Source organism: Protopterus annectens, chromosome 5.part0, assembly GCF_019279795.1.
Source record: "Protopterus annectens isolate FY-2018-M chromosome 5.part0, PAN1.0, whole genome shotgun sequence".
NCBI lineage: Eukaryota > Metazoa > Chordata > Ceratodontiformes > Protopteridae > Protopterus > Protopterus annectens.
In genome coordinates, this window is record NC_056735.1 from 1,839,412,513 (window position 1) to 1,839,426,943 (window position 14,431).

Genomic DNA, 14,431 nt, shown 5'->3' on the forward strand with positions numbered 1-14,431 from the left:
AGGTTTAGACCTCTTCTACTTCACCCTGGCTCTTTCATCCCCCATGCCACTGTATGAACTCAGGTTATCTGGTCACAGTCAGGTCTTTATCTTTCTGCACCACAGACCCAGGAATGATTTATGTTGTTAAACGGTACGGTCAGTGGAAAACAAATGGCCTTCTGCTTTACAGCACCAGTCCATTTAATTCTTTGTGTAGAGCTGTCTGAAAACACAACAAATGTTTAAAGAGAAATAATGCTATGCACTCTCACCATCTAGACATGCTGTGCCTGGAGAACTCATGGTAAGAATAATAATACACACTATCAGTACACTGGCTTGCTATACATGATGTGAGAGCCTAGACCAGAGTATATTTGCAATGAGTGCTTGAGGTAAGAGCCAAAGTCAAAAGCCTTTATCTCACAACACTTACAGTTTATAAAAATAAACGCAATTGTACTAAAAATAAAACAAAAGTCAGTAAAACATTTTTGAAGATAAAACTTCTACACTGGCATGAGAAATATGAAAATGAAAAAGTTAGGTTTTGGAAGCCTGCCATCTCTACTTACCACTGTCCATCTGAATCCTACATTTCACTTTCACATACACCTCATGTAGTTAAGTGATATTCTTCTGTCATATTTCCTGCAAATGTCTCCCAGTGTCCTTTCTGTCCCAAGTGTCAGACTTGGAAGAGTTAAGAGGTAAGGAGTCACACAATTAGTGGTTGTATCATGCTGTAGCTGATATATTGGTTAGCAGCATATTTTTGTGCATGTGAGAAAATGCTGATATGTAAATATGTTATGGAAGCCATAACCCAGTGGTTAAAAATAGGCTACAAACTCTAATGCCTTCATTGTGCAAAATAGTGTCAAAGAAGAAATCCAAAATTGTACTTTATAATACACACTTGTTGTTTAATCTTATTATTTATAAGGAATTTTCGTCATTTATTGATTGATTGATTTAATGACATTTGATTATCGGGAAAGTGCAAATAGGTAGAAGCCCATTTTCAGCAAAGGCCTAGGGAGAAAAGCTCCAAATTATTGCAAAACATTTTAAGAACAATAATTTTACAATCTTCAAAAATAAAACAAAAACATTTGCAGTTTAAATAATTATAAAAAAATTAGACATGATACAAAAACATTGGATGAGAATCGATACAAGGTATATGACAATCATTTAATATTTAGAGAAATTGTAGACAGTTGTAGAGAAATTAAAGGTAAGTTAGTCTAATACAAATAAGAACTGCAATATAAAATGAGGGAAAAACGGGGTTATGGTATATTTAGAGGAAAAAGTCAGGGAAGACAATCTGATAGCAGTAAGGAAGTAAGTGAAGAAGGGAGAGTAAGGAAGCGTAAGGAATGAAAATATACTTATTCACATTTAGGGATATAGCTTATCCTGGATTTGAGCAAGAACAGAGCAAGATTTTAACTAGGAAGTCTTTCAGAGTGGTTTTGAAAGATAGGAGGGAGGGTATAGACCTGATGGATACAGGTAAGGAGTTCCACGCCTTAGCAACCTTGTACAAGTACAGAGAATGCACAGCAGATTTGATACGTTTGTAGACAGACAGGTGTTTTTAGTCACTGGATTGCAATGACCGAATTTGAGCATAGTTTTGTAGAATGTCTTTTAGTGCTGAACAGGCAGATGGATGATGGATAATTTTATAGGTGGTAAGAAATGGCGTATATATTAGTTGATGAGGCAGTTCTAACCAATTTAGACTTTTCAGTGCTATACAGTGGTAGGTTCTGAAAGGGGTATGTGCAGCAAATTTAGCAAATTTCTTATAGCATTGTTTATGTTTTAATTTGTCTAAAGCCTGGAGGTTAGTAAGGATGGGAGCACCATAAAGAAGAGTAGAGAGGAGATAAGTAGTGGCTAGTGTAGTTTTAGTTGCGTCGGGGAAAACATTTTTGGCTCTGTAAAGCATCCCTAATTTTTGATGAGTTTTCTTATGCAATTTTGTATATGCAGGTTGAATATAAGATTATCGTCCACTATCACCCCTAATAGTTTGCTATGAGAAGTGACTTCAGTGGTTGTATTATCAAGAGACAGGAATTTAAATTTTGTTTTTTTTTTCATGAGAGAGGGATTTTGGGGGGAGAAAATAGCAGTTTGGTCTTTTTTGGGTTAAGCATGAGTTACAAAGGCATGTTTCAGTGGCTGTTAAAGTTTTCTGAGTATTTTTTTGGAGGCGTATCATGTTGTCAAATGTGCAAATGAGATTGGAATCATCTGCTTATTGTATTAGGATGGCCTGTTGTGTGGATGCATAGAGGGTGTTGGTGAAAATGTTAAAGAGGAGGGGACCAAGGATAGAGCCTTGTAATACTCCAGTGGTGACTGGAAGGTAAGGAGAGAGCATGGAGTGTCATTTTACTGCCTGATACCTATTGGACAGATAGCTTTTGAAGCATAGAAGGGTGGGCTGTGAGAAAGACCTAGTGAGGGCATTTGAAGTAGAAGTTTGCTGTGACGAACTGTGCCTAAGGCTTTAGACAAGTCTAGAAATAAGGAAGAGACTGGTTTGCCATTATGTCTAGCTTTACTGACAGTATCTATATAGGTTAGACAGGCAGTGCTATTACTGTGGGAAGGATGGAAGCCATGTTGTGTAGGGGATAGGAGTTCATCCTGCAGGAGATAGTCTAGTAATTGTTTTTGAATACATTTTTCAAATAATGAAGAAAACCAAATGAACGTTGTTGTAGGAGTTCCAAGATCCAAATATTGGACACAAATGAAGCCAAGTACTTAAAAGACAAACAGGGATAATCACACAGAACAGTATTCTCAGTGCCTGTTAATTCATTTTCTTTCTAAAGTGGACAGTTTTCATTTTTTTGATATGCTTGAGTTGCAGTCCTTAAACTCATCTCCCCTCCCCCTAAACACCTCCCCTTCATATCTGTCAAAGTGACAAATCTGAGCTGTTTGCTGCTGTGATTGATAGAGCACAGCAGAAGACAAAGTTCATGTGCTGAGAATACTGTTCTGTGTGATTATCCCTATTTTTAAGTGGTCATTGAAAAGCAAGAAATGGTAATTAAGCCTGACTTGACTAAAAGAAAGCAGGGCATATGTGTAAATATATGTAATTACAATGCACTGACAGGAGCTTAGGGGCTATGATGTAATATTTTAAAGCTAAACACTGCATTGTGGGATATATACCAAATAAGTTTGTAACTTTCTCATATGGTAGATATAGTAATTTGAAAGAACTACTTAGTAGGAACAGTGGTCAGTTTACAAATGAATGTAGAGTAGGTATGCGTCCATGTGGCAATTGTAATGTTTGTAACAGGGTTAGAAATCTTGATGGGTCCAAAATTAATGGTAGGTTATATAAGGCTAGAGAAGGTTTTCATTGTAATTCACATGGAGTGATTTATGTTATAGGTTGTGGTCGTGAAAAGGTAACATGCTATATAGGGCAAACAAAAAGGAAAGAATCCTAGAGCACTTAGGGGATATTAGGAAAAGAAATTGTTTGAGCCCGGTAGCAGAACATTTTGTTTCTGTTCATGAGGGATGCCATAAAAGCATGTTTTTTAGTGTATTGGCACATCCGTTTATGGAATATGGGGAAGTTTTAAGGATGAGTTGAAGAAATTGGAATGTAGGATGATTATAAATTCTAAAACACTCCAACGTAGGGGTATGAACATTGACAGTAATCTAACTTTATAACACTTCATAACATCGTATTGTGACCATAAACTTTAAAATACTCCAACTTAGGGCTGTGAACATTGATAGTAATTTAACTTTATAACACTTCATAATATTGGATTAGGTTTCATGTTTTTTTTTTTTTTTTGATAATATGTATTTGAATTATATCTTGTTAGGTAAGTCAGATAAATTTGTAGAATTAGTATTTATAAATGTTTACTTAATATATAATTAATAAGAAGTGTTTGTAGTATGGTTATGGTTTCTTTAAAAATGTGCTACTTATGTTGAAATAATTGATTAATTAACTTTAGTTGTTTTTTGGATGATTTTATAAATTATGAGGTGTGGTGATGTTTCAGTATTCCATTGAAGGTGAAATGCCCAGGTACCAGAATAAACACAAAATAAGATATTCACCCTGTTGTGGTTGCTGAAGTTCTAGCTGTGGTCTTTTTTGTTTTTGCATCTGGTTTTCTTCATTTGAGGGTGTGTTATCATCATGTCGGTGAGGCTAGCTTCTACTTCCAACATTTTATCCATAAGGAGCACAGAAGGAATGGGAGCCACTGCAGGTGTTCTGTTCTCTGGCTTCCTTCGTGAAAGCAACTTAAAATTATCCAAAGACGATCTATGGGGCTCCAGTGGTGATGATGGTGGTATGGAGAAGTTTATCCAGTTGGAATGACTTCTATCCAAGGAGGTGACCGTCTTTTATGATATCAAATTACTGGAAAAATATTTATCTCTTAACATAACTCCTAGAGGTTTACTTGTTACGCATTTGCCTGCAGGTGATTTTTTGGAGGAAGAAGGGGATTTGCTTTTAGAATGGAGAGAGGCTTCCTTAAAATGTATGTTAACCTGGTTTCAGATTCTGATAAAACGTAACCTTAGGGTGATCGATAGGTTGCGTGCACAAATCATAGAACTTTAAGATTCCTTACTCAATAAAATATCTGATAATGAATATAAAGTAATCATGGTAGATGTTAAACACAGAATCCAAGAAGTTGAAAAAATATCTGGCTCGTAAAAAGAAGAAACTGAGCCATGACATTAATGATTTTCAAAATAATGTGGTCTACTGTGTTAGGCAAAATAAATGGTCAGGTAGACCAAAGAATCGGGGTGTGACTTTCAATGAGAGAAGGCCTCACAACTCTTCCTTGTCTTCAGTTGAGGCAAACATGAGTAGCAAAAAAGTGTGCCATTTGAAGAAGTTTCTATGGGGGATGCGAGTAATAAACAAAAAAACTTGGCAGTGGAAATGCATTCCCCCAAACAGAGACAGACACGCAGCTTCTATCAGATGAGTCATTGGAATGGAGGTTTCAACAGCAACAACAGCAGGAAAAAGTAAGAGAAAATTTGTTTTATGGAGTAGCATGTACTGAGAATCAACAGTTGCTCTGTATACCGTCAAGGAGAGAGTGTTTGTTTTTTGGAAATTTTGGGACTGATGATGTACATCATGTTGATAATGTATTTAAAGCTGTTACTGTGGCAGAAAGCAGGGATATCCTGGTTTCTGACAATGCTGATGTAAATGGTTTTCAAAGTGAGTTTAATGTTTGTACCATTAAAAATATAGTAAAGACTACAGCTTCCGTTTTTGATGGGGGGCACGTTATTGATGATTTAAAAATAGTAAATCTGTCTGAATTAAAGCTTACAGAAGATTTTGTAAATGCATTATTGAAGGGCCCCAAGTTTGTTCTGACTAGAGTTCCTAATCTAGCAGATGTCATTCTGGATGTGAAATGTTTTTGTCGAAAACTGTATTTGAAAGCATTTTTTATATGTCGGGAAGTAACAATCAAGTATCTACTTTTAATGATCAGGAAAATGTTCAAGATGTGGAAGAAGAATTGTTAAATGTAAGCATTCATGAAAGAGATTTTTATTTTGAAATGTTGAATGATCCAGTTGAAGTTAAAGATGGCAATGAATATGAATCTGAGGTTGTGTTGAATAGTGAATTTGATACTGGTTATGGTCATCTTCATGTGTCATATTTTTCATCTAATAGAATCAAATTTATGCCACCTAAACACTGTATGTGTATTAAGATGTTTGAGAATGTGGTTTGTAGGCAAACTGAATGGAAGTTTGACAATTTTCTTAAGAGTGAAAAAAAGTTAGAATTTGTCAAAGAAGGAATGGTATGAACTGCAACTGGTACCTTCAAAGTCAGATGAATTTGTTTTTAGGCAAGTAGACAAGAGGGTAATTGGGTAGTAATGAATAAAAGGGACTATGAGAAGATGGTTAAAGACTTGATTTTGGTGGCAGATGATTATGTTGAACTGTCTAATAATCCCTTGTGCAAATTTAATGAAGAATTGTTTGAAATCCTGGAGAGAAGTGAAAGATTGGGTTTCTTGACTAATAGGGATGTTCAAAGATCCAAGATTTTATGCAATACCCAAAATTCACAAAATTTTAAGGTCCCCACCTGGAAGAACCAAAAAAAGGTGATGTAGGCTCTGTAAAGCAATTGCCGAAACCGGTCTGTTTAATTGAACCTAAATACTTTTATTAAAGTATTTTCTATTATTTTCATGTGCCTTGTTTGCTGGTCCATTTTTTTGCTTTATGCACTTGCTCTTTAGGACCCTGCAGCTGCCGTACTCACAGAGGCTGTTTCATTTTCCCCACCTGGAAGACCCATTGTTTCCATGATAGGTTCCTACCTGGAAAATGTGGGTCTATTTTTTGATTTTCATCTGAAAAAAACGTTTGAAAAAAGTAACATCCTATATTAAAAATACTCGGAATTTGTTTGAAGGACTTAAGAAAATTGAATGGCAGGAGAGTTATTTTTGGGCCACAGTGGATGTGAGTTCACTGTATACAAATATTGATATTAAAAGGGGCCTAGAAGCAATGGGAAGAATGATGGGGAGGGTCCCCGTTCATCATTCCTTTTATTCCTGCTGGAGTTTGGCCTAACACACAATTACTTTAGATGGGGTAAGCAGTTCTTTCTTCAGAAGAGGTATACATGGGTGACTTTGAAAACCAGTTTTTATATCTTAATAGTTATTTTATTGAGAATGTTGTTTACTATGGCAGATTCATAGATGATTTAATTTTTGTATGCAAGGGAGAACAGCAAGGTTTTCTGAAACTTATGGAAGATCTGAATGGTACAGCACATGGTTTAAAGTTCACTTACCAGTTAAGTTTTACTAACATTATTTACTTGGGTGTGGAATTGTATGTAAATGAGAATAATAGGGTTCAATTTAAACCACACAGGAATTCCAATTCAGTTAATAACTTTTTGCATGCAGAAAGCATGCACCCCCACATTTGATAAAAGCACTGCCTTTTAGAGAATTTAAATGGATTTTTTATAATGCATAGAAGAAAGTTTTAAACATATATTTTTAGCAGATGCTTTTGATGGATTGAGGTACAGGGGCTATTCAGAATGCCTCTTGCAGAATGCAAGGAAGTCAGTGTTGGGGGAAAATAAGGAAGTGAACTACCAATGAGGCCAGGAGATGACCAAAAATAAAGAGAACAACAGAAAGACAGAAATAATAAGGATGGTATGATTTTGGAAGAAAATTTATTCTATGTGAAAAAATGTTCTCTATTCTCTCATATAGTGGAGGATATTCTTAAGAAATTTTTGCATATGGTAAAGGAAGGCATGAGTGTAGGACAGCTTTTCCCAAAGTTTGTAACTTTCTCATATGGTAGATATAGTAATTTGAAAGAACTACTTAGTAGGAACAGTGGTCAGTTTACAAATGAATGTAGAGTAGGTATGCATCCATGTGGCAATTGTAATGTTTGTAACAGGGTTAGAAATCTTGATGGGTCCAAAATTAATGGTAGGTTATATAAGGCTAGAGGAGGTTTTCTTTGTAATTCACATGGAGTGAGTTATGTTATAGGTTGTGGTTGTGAAATGGTATATAGGGTAAACAAAAAGGAAAGGAAAGGTGAGGACCATGGAGCACTTAGGGGATATTAGGAAAATAAATTGTTTGAGCCCAGTAGCAGAACATTTCATTTCTGTTCATGGGGAGTGCCATAAAAGCATGTTTTTAATGTACTGGCAATTCCATTTATGGAATATGGGGAAGGTTTTAAGGATGAGTTGAACAAATTGGAATGTAAGATGATTATAAATTTTAGAACACTCCAATGTAGAAGTATGAACATTGACAGTAATCTAACTTTATAACACTTCATAATATTGGATTAGGTTTCATGTTATTTTTTTGATAATATGTATTTGAATTATATCTTGTTAGGGTAAGTCAGATAAATTTGTAGGGTTAGTATTTATAAATGTTTACTTAGCAATATGTAATTAATAAGAAGTGTTTGTAGTATGGTTATGGTTTCTTTAAAAATGTGCTACTTATGTTGAAATAATTGATTAATTAACTTTAATTTTTTTTTGGATGATTGTATAAATTATGGGGTGTGGTGATGATTCAGTATTCCTTTGAAGGTGAAATGCCGAAGTATCAGAATAAACACAAAATAAGATATTCACCCTGTTGTTGTGGTTGTTGAAGCTCTAGCTGTGGTCTTTTGTGTTTTTGCATAAAAAGACAACTTCTCAGGCAAGCAGTCATGTCCCTTGCATTTTTTTGAAGACTGTTCAAAACTGTATAGCCATTCCTGTGGTACAGCACAGAACTATTTTTGACCAGTTTTGCAGCACAAAAAACAACCCCCATCTTTAATGTATGAGACCCAGGTTTTACTCATTTTCCCTTGTATAGGAGGACCAGTTGATGAGGGGGTTGATACAATGACTGGAAACTAGCTCTCTCTCCTTTTATGGAAAGGATTATGTTTTTGCAGTTCCTGGAAGCTAGGATACCACAGTGGCTTAATTCAGCAGATTCTAAGGGGTGAAGGTGGAAGTAAGGGTAAGACACTGGCAGAGGTGTTTGGATTGAGGTATATGTATGTAGGATCTCTGCACTGGTGTCATTGCAAATTCCACATTTGAGCATAGGGTATTATTTAAAAATGTAACACCTTCAGCTACATTGCCAGGTCTTACCCCTATAGAACAATAAATTTCAATATGCAGGACAGAGCATTAGTACTAAACACCCAAGGTCAGCATGAGAAAGACATACTGATGAAATAATGAAGAAAATATGGTGGTGACTTGAAAAGCACTTTGCCTGTTTTCATATGACAGCACATTTTTCATTTTCAGGGGCAAAGTGTCACACAGTGTAAAAGTTTTCACTTGGTATAAATCTTGTTTCTTGATTCATACCTGATGTTATACCATTGTATTACATTGTACGATACCTCCTGTACATGTAAAAGTGAAAAATAGTAAGAAAATGTCGCTGTTTCTTAGAGAAAGCACCATTGATTCTTGGAGATGATGAGTGGGTTATCCCTAGTGTTTGTTATCTGTCCTTAAGGGTCTCAGAGATGAGTAGCAAATGAGGGTATCCATAGTGTTTATTATCTACCTTTTTAAGAATTTGGATTGTTTGCACTGTATGTAAAATATAATCAAGATGTCAGAAGCTGAAAAAATGACCATGACCTCCATTTATAACTTCTGAAACTTTTCCAAACTGCTGCATTCCAGCCATGTATCCATTACCCATAAAACTATTTGTTTCTAAACTCCATTGCTACTTAGCAACGCTTTCATTTCATTTTTTCACTTACCATCATAGTGGTTGTGAGTCATTGGCCAGAGGAACCATCACATTGCAGTAAGACCAGGGATTTCTTTCATTATTGCTGCCATACATCCTTCCAAATGCAGTGTGCAGCACATATCTGTGAACTCTCTAGCTCCACCTTATATGTGTCTGGCTCTCACAGCCTCCATCAGCACAAGTCTGGTTACCCAAAAGTACCATCATAGGATACATCCACATCAATGGATCCCAAGTCCTTCTCCCAAGTTAAGACAACCAGTCTTCGACTGCATGATAATATCTTCCCAGTTTAGACCTCCAGATCTTGACTCATTCATTAAATCCAGAAAGCTAAAAGTGCAATATGGGACACTGCCACTGCACCAGCAGGCAAGGTAATCACCCATGTCACTTTCAGGGTTTTCTGGATTAACACACTTTTACATCTTTTTGGAATGGAATCTGAAAGTTCTGACATTTCTAGTAAATCTGTGGTACTAACCCTATGGTTCTAGAATACCCACAAACTATAATTTGAAAGGAAATATATTTTTGAAGTGAATAGAAAGTGGTGTAAGATTTGATCTTCAACATTTTCAGTTACAGAAAGACACAACTGAAAGATGAAGCTTTTTCATTTGGCATAGTATTTAGAGTCTTTGCCTCCCATAAAACTGCTCATTTTTGAGCAGAATTTTCTGGAATTGCTAAAGACAGTTATCTTGGAAAATCTATAAGAGATGGCTCAAATTTCCATTTTAGATTTGTAGTATAAAACAAAGAATGCTGGTGTCTTCTATGTCCTAGAACATTTTAAGGTATATCAGGATTGTTTACACCACATGATGCAGCTGTTCCATTGCTCGGATGTTAGTACCTTGGCCAAATTAATGCTAGATTTTACAATCTGTCCTACAGAGTTTTGTTGTTAATAGTACAGTTGTTGAAGTTAAATTTACCCTAGCATTAGATATTTGAATGATCACTGCTCCAGTAGCCTTCGCAATATGGGTTATATCCTGCCAAGGATATAATGGCTGGCCAGCTTCCAAAGCTTCGGGTCACCTTCCACATACCCAAACTGTCAAACCTTCCTATCAACAGAGATAGGGAGGCTGTACCCTAAAAGGACAATGATAAAAACAACAAAAAATAAATGTCTACAACCTGGCATGAAAAACACTGCACAAAATAAGGGTGGGGTAGAGGAAGTTAGTGGCTACTGCAGCAGTGATCATTCAACTATTAACTGTCATGGTAAGTTCAACTTGCACAACTGCACTATGTTCTTCATATTGATCACTGCCTTAGCTATATGGGTAGATTATCATAACTAACTGTATTTTTGAGGTGGAAGAAGGGTCCTGGAGTTCCTATAGAGTGGTCCTAGAAAAGCTTGATCTATACCTGGAGAAGGAATCAAGCTTATCGTGCTTTGTAAAAGTATGTACAGAAAACCAAGCAGCAGCTTCTAGAATACTTCTAGAATGCAACCCTTTCCAAAATTCCAAGGTTCTGGTGAAGTGGGCTTTGACCCTGCCTAGAATAGATTTTTATGGTGGGTAGAGTAAAAGGTAATTGCCCAAGACAATCATTTGGAAATTGTCTGTTTTGACACAGGTTGTCCCTTCTTATCTTCAAAAGAAATGAACAATTGATCTAAAGATCTGAAAGATTTAGCTTTGTCAAGATGGTAGGGGGTTGCTAGGTGTCTCCCCTTCCTTTTGCTTTAAGAATCGCCCATCTATTAAGAAGATGCTGTGTTATAAATCTTTGAACAAGCAGAACAGGAAAGTCGTGAGTGAGAGAATAGTCACATACCCATGTTGTCACTGCAATGTATGTAAATACATTAATACTGATGATCAAGTTATACATCCAGACACAGGGTGAGTGTTTAATGTCAGACTTTATGCTGATTGTGGTAGTCAAAATGTGGTTTATTGTGCCTCTTGTGAGGTTTGCCAATGTTTCTATGTTGGCAAAACCAACCGGTCCTTAAGAGACAGGATCAGAGAGCATTTCTATAGTATAAATAGCAGTGATGAGAGGAATGCATTGTCAAAACATGTAAAAGCTGCAGGATGCAATCATTGGTTTAAATTCATGGTTCTAGAGATTTATGTGCCAGGACCTAGATGGGGTGATGTAAGGACACAAACAGAATGCGTTGAAATCAAATGGATGCATATACTCCGAGCTACTGATGGGAAGGGGTTAAATGATGTTAATCCAATTAAGCCAGTATTGAGGTCACATGACCTAAGACACTGAATTATAAATGCTGCTTATTGTATGTGTTTTAGTTGGATCTGATGAAGTACCTAGAAGGTATGAAAGCGCTCATCCTTGTTTTTTAAAGTTTTATTCCGTGTTTGTTATCTGTGTTTTATTAAACTGACTTTGTTTTATGTCTCTCTGCCTACCAGTTTTCTTCTTTTTTGATACATTTTATAGGTATATTAATGAGCAAAGGTAAACTAAAGAAAGTATGCACAGTTTAGCAGTTAGCACAGAGGCTTAAAACTATGAGCTTTTAACAAGCTGCTTCGTGTGGTCCAAAGATTTGATTTCCTTAGTCTCCATTTGCCTGCTGTGTGACTCTGAGCAAGTCACTTAACCAAACAGTTTTCTGGGACAGTTGGGAACTTGGGCTAGGTGTCTCAGTGGCATTCTGAACTGCATGCCTACTAAGTACTTATGAACCAAACATTTAAATAGGGAAACCAAAGGGAAACAGAGACTGACAGACTGAAGAAAGAGATGATAAACAGGTATTTGTCATTAACATTCAAGAAAGAGGAGAGAATGGAATTCGGAGAAGTATATTCAAATATGAATTTTTTTTTATCTATTTAAACTGAAAGTAGAAACATGTGATGGGCCATCTGAGATTCACACAAGAATTCTGAAAAGATTTTAAGAACTAAACCAGCAGGAGAATTGAGAAAAGAGATTCTGCCTATAGGGATGACTGTAGTTAGGGATATAGATAATAGGCAAAAGGAGGCTGGAATTTATTGGAGAAAACTGGCAAAGGAATCAAGGTATTTGGAGAAAATAACTAGAAAGTGAAAGGGAATAGAATGGGAAGAGACCAATACTTTATTTGGACCGCAGATTAGAGATTACCTTCCCTATCAAGGATTGATATCAGAGTATAGGCAAAGAAAAAGAAATAGGGGGGGTCATAAATGAAAGACCAGCACTGGTAGAGTTTTTAATAGAATCTAGAACAGAAGCTGCCATTAAAAAAGGAATAATTAGTACAGCATATAAAATATTGCATGATAATTATAAGAATCAATCAGAGGAGCTTAGAAAGGATTGGGAAGAGAGATTGGATAAGCAATTCACAAAGAGACAATAGGGGGATATATGTATATCTACCAAATATGCAACAAAGTCTAGAAGATTTAGCATCTTTGCCTGGAAGTGTTTACATAGGTATTTTATACACCAAGCAGACTCCAAAGAATTTTTCCTCAGGTAGATAGCAAATGTCGGAAGTGTGATGGGCAAGAAAGAAGTGGCTGGGAACATATTTTTGGGAGTGTAATGAACTGGCAGACTTTAGGGATTGCCTGCAGACCACTCTGTTGGAGATGCTGGGCGAGCGGATTGGATTGACTGGGGAAATTACTTTTTTGAGCTATGATATAGAATTAGAATTGCCTAGACATAGTAAAGCCTTGCTGAGTCTAATTATGGCAGCTGACAGAAAAGCAATTACTAGGAAATGGAAATCAAAGTCTAAACTAACTGTACTAGAAGTAGTGACTATAGTAATAGAGATAAAACAACTGGAATTGGGATCCTTAGAAAAGGGATGGCGCAAACTACATAGGAAAAAACAAGAATTGTGGGAACCATATAGGCAGAGAAGGAATAAGTTTAAGAGGCAGGATTTGAATGAGCCATATAATGCTTAACTGACAATGACTGGATAGATTATAAGTGATGTATAATGTTTGCAGCTACGGTTGTTGTCATGTCTGTGATGTATAATGTTTGCAATTAAAGTGGTGTCAATGTTGTTTGTTTTTCATTTATATTAATGTAAGATTGCCTGTGTCATACGTGATAATTTAATAAAGATGTTTATTGAAAAAAAAATGCTGAAAGGATTGCATGTTGTCCTAGTAATACAACTTACTACTACCTTGAAAAAAATCATGACAGAATGTAAGACGGCAGATAGCATTCCTGATCGTAACAATGAGGTCGGGGATGACACAATTAATTATAGATGGGCTAATTCAAAATCAGTGAATGAAAAGCCAGCGCCATGGTGAAAAGGGATAAAGCCCTTACTACAGCTCAGGTGACCTGGTTTCGATTAGTGGTTGGAAGAGGGCATTGCTTGATAATGCACCCCTGATAAGAGATATGGACCAAAACTTGAAATAGCCTTGAACATACATCAATGAATGCAGGGGAGGGGTAGGGAAATAAGGGCACATCATAGCATAACCCCCGTATCATAGACCACAGGACAGAGCAGATATGATGTGAATAAGGAACATATAGTGGATAGGGTGGTGAATGTGGGTATACCTAAGGGATCAGTAGTCATCCCAATATTGTTTAGCATATTTATATCTGAGTTTCCTGGAGGTCCTAGTATTTGGGTTAGCAAGTTTGCTGACATCTCCAAGGTAGCTTTATGGGCACCAGCATTAGTGACCAGACAGCCCTACAAAAATATGCAGATAATTTGCACTTTTGGGATAATCCATAAAAATGCTGTTCAGTACTAGGAAATTTGAAGTCATTCAGTTTGGAAAAAAACCAGCTTGGGCTACCCTTATGCCTCAGGAAAATATTTTAATACCAAAGGAAAGAAAGACAAGAGATCTGGGTATAACTATTGATGATCAGTTGTCTTTTGATGAGAATCTGGATTTAATAATCAGGTAAAGAAAATCAGTGATGAATGATATTCTGCACTGCATAACCAGCAGAGATGAGAAGTCTCTTTTATTTTATTTTATTATTTATTTTACCTTCGATAACCAGGAAAATCCAGTTGAGCCAATGGCCCATTTTCAGTAGAGACATGGGGAGAAAAGCTCCACAACAGA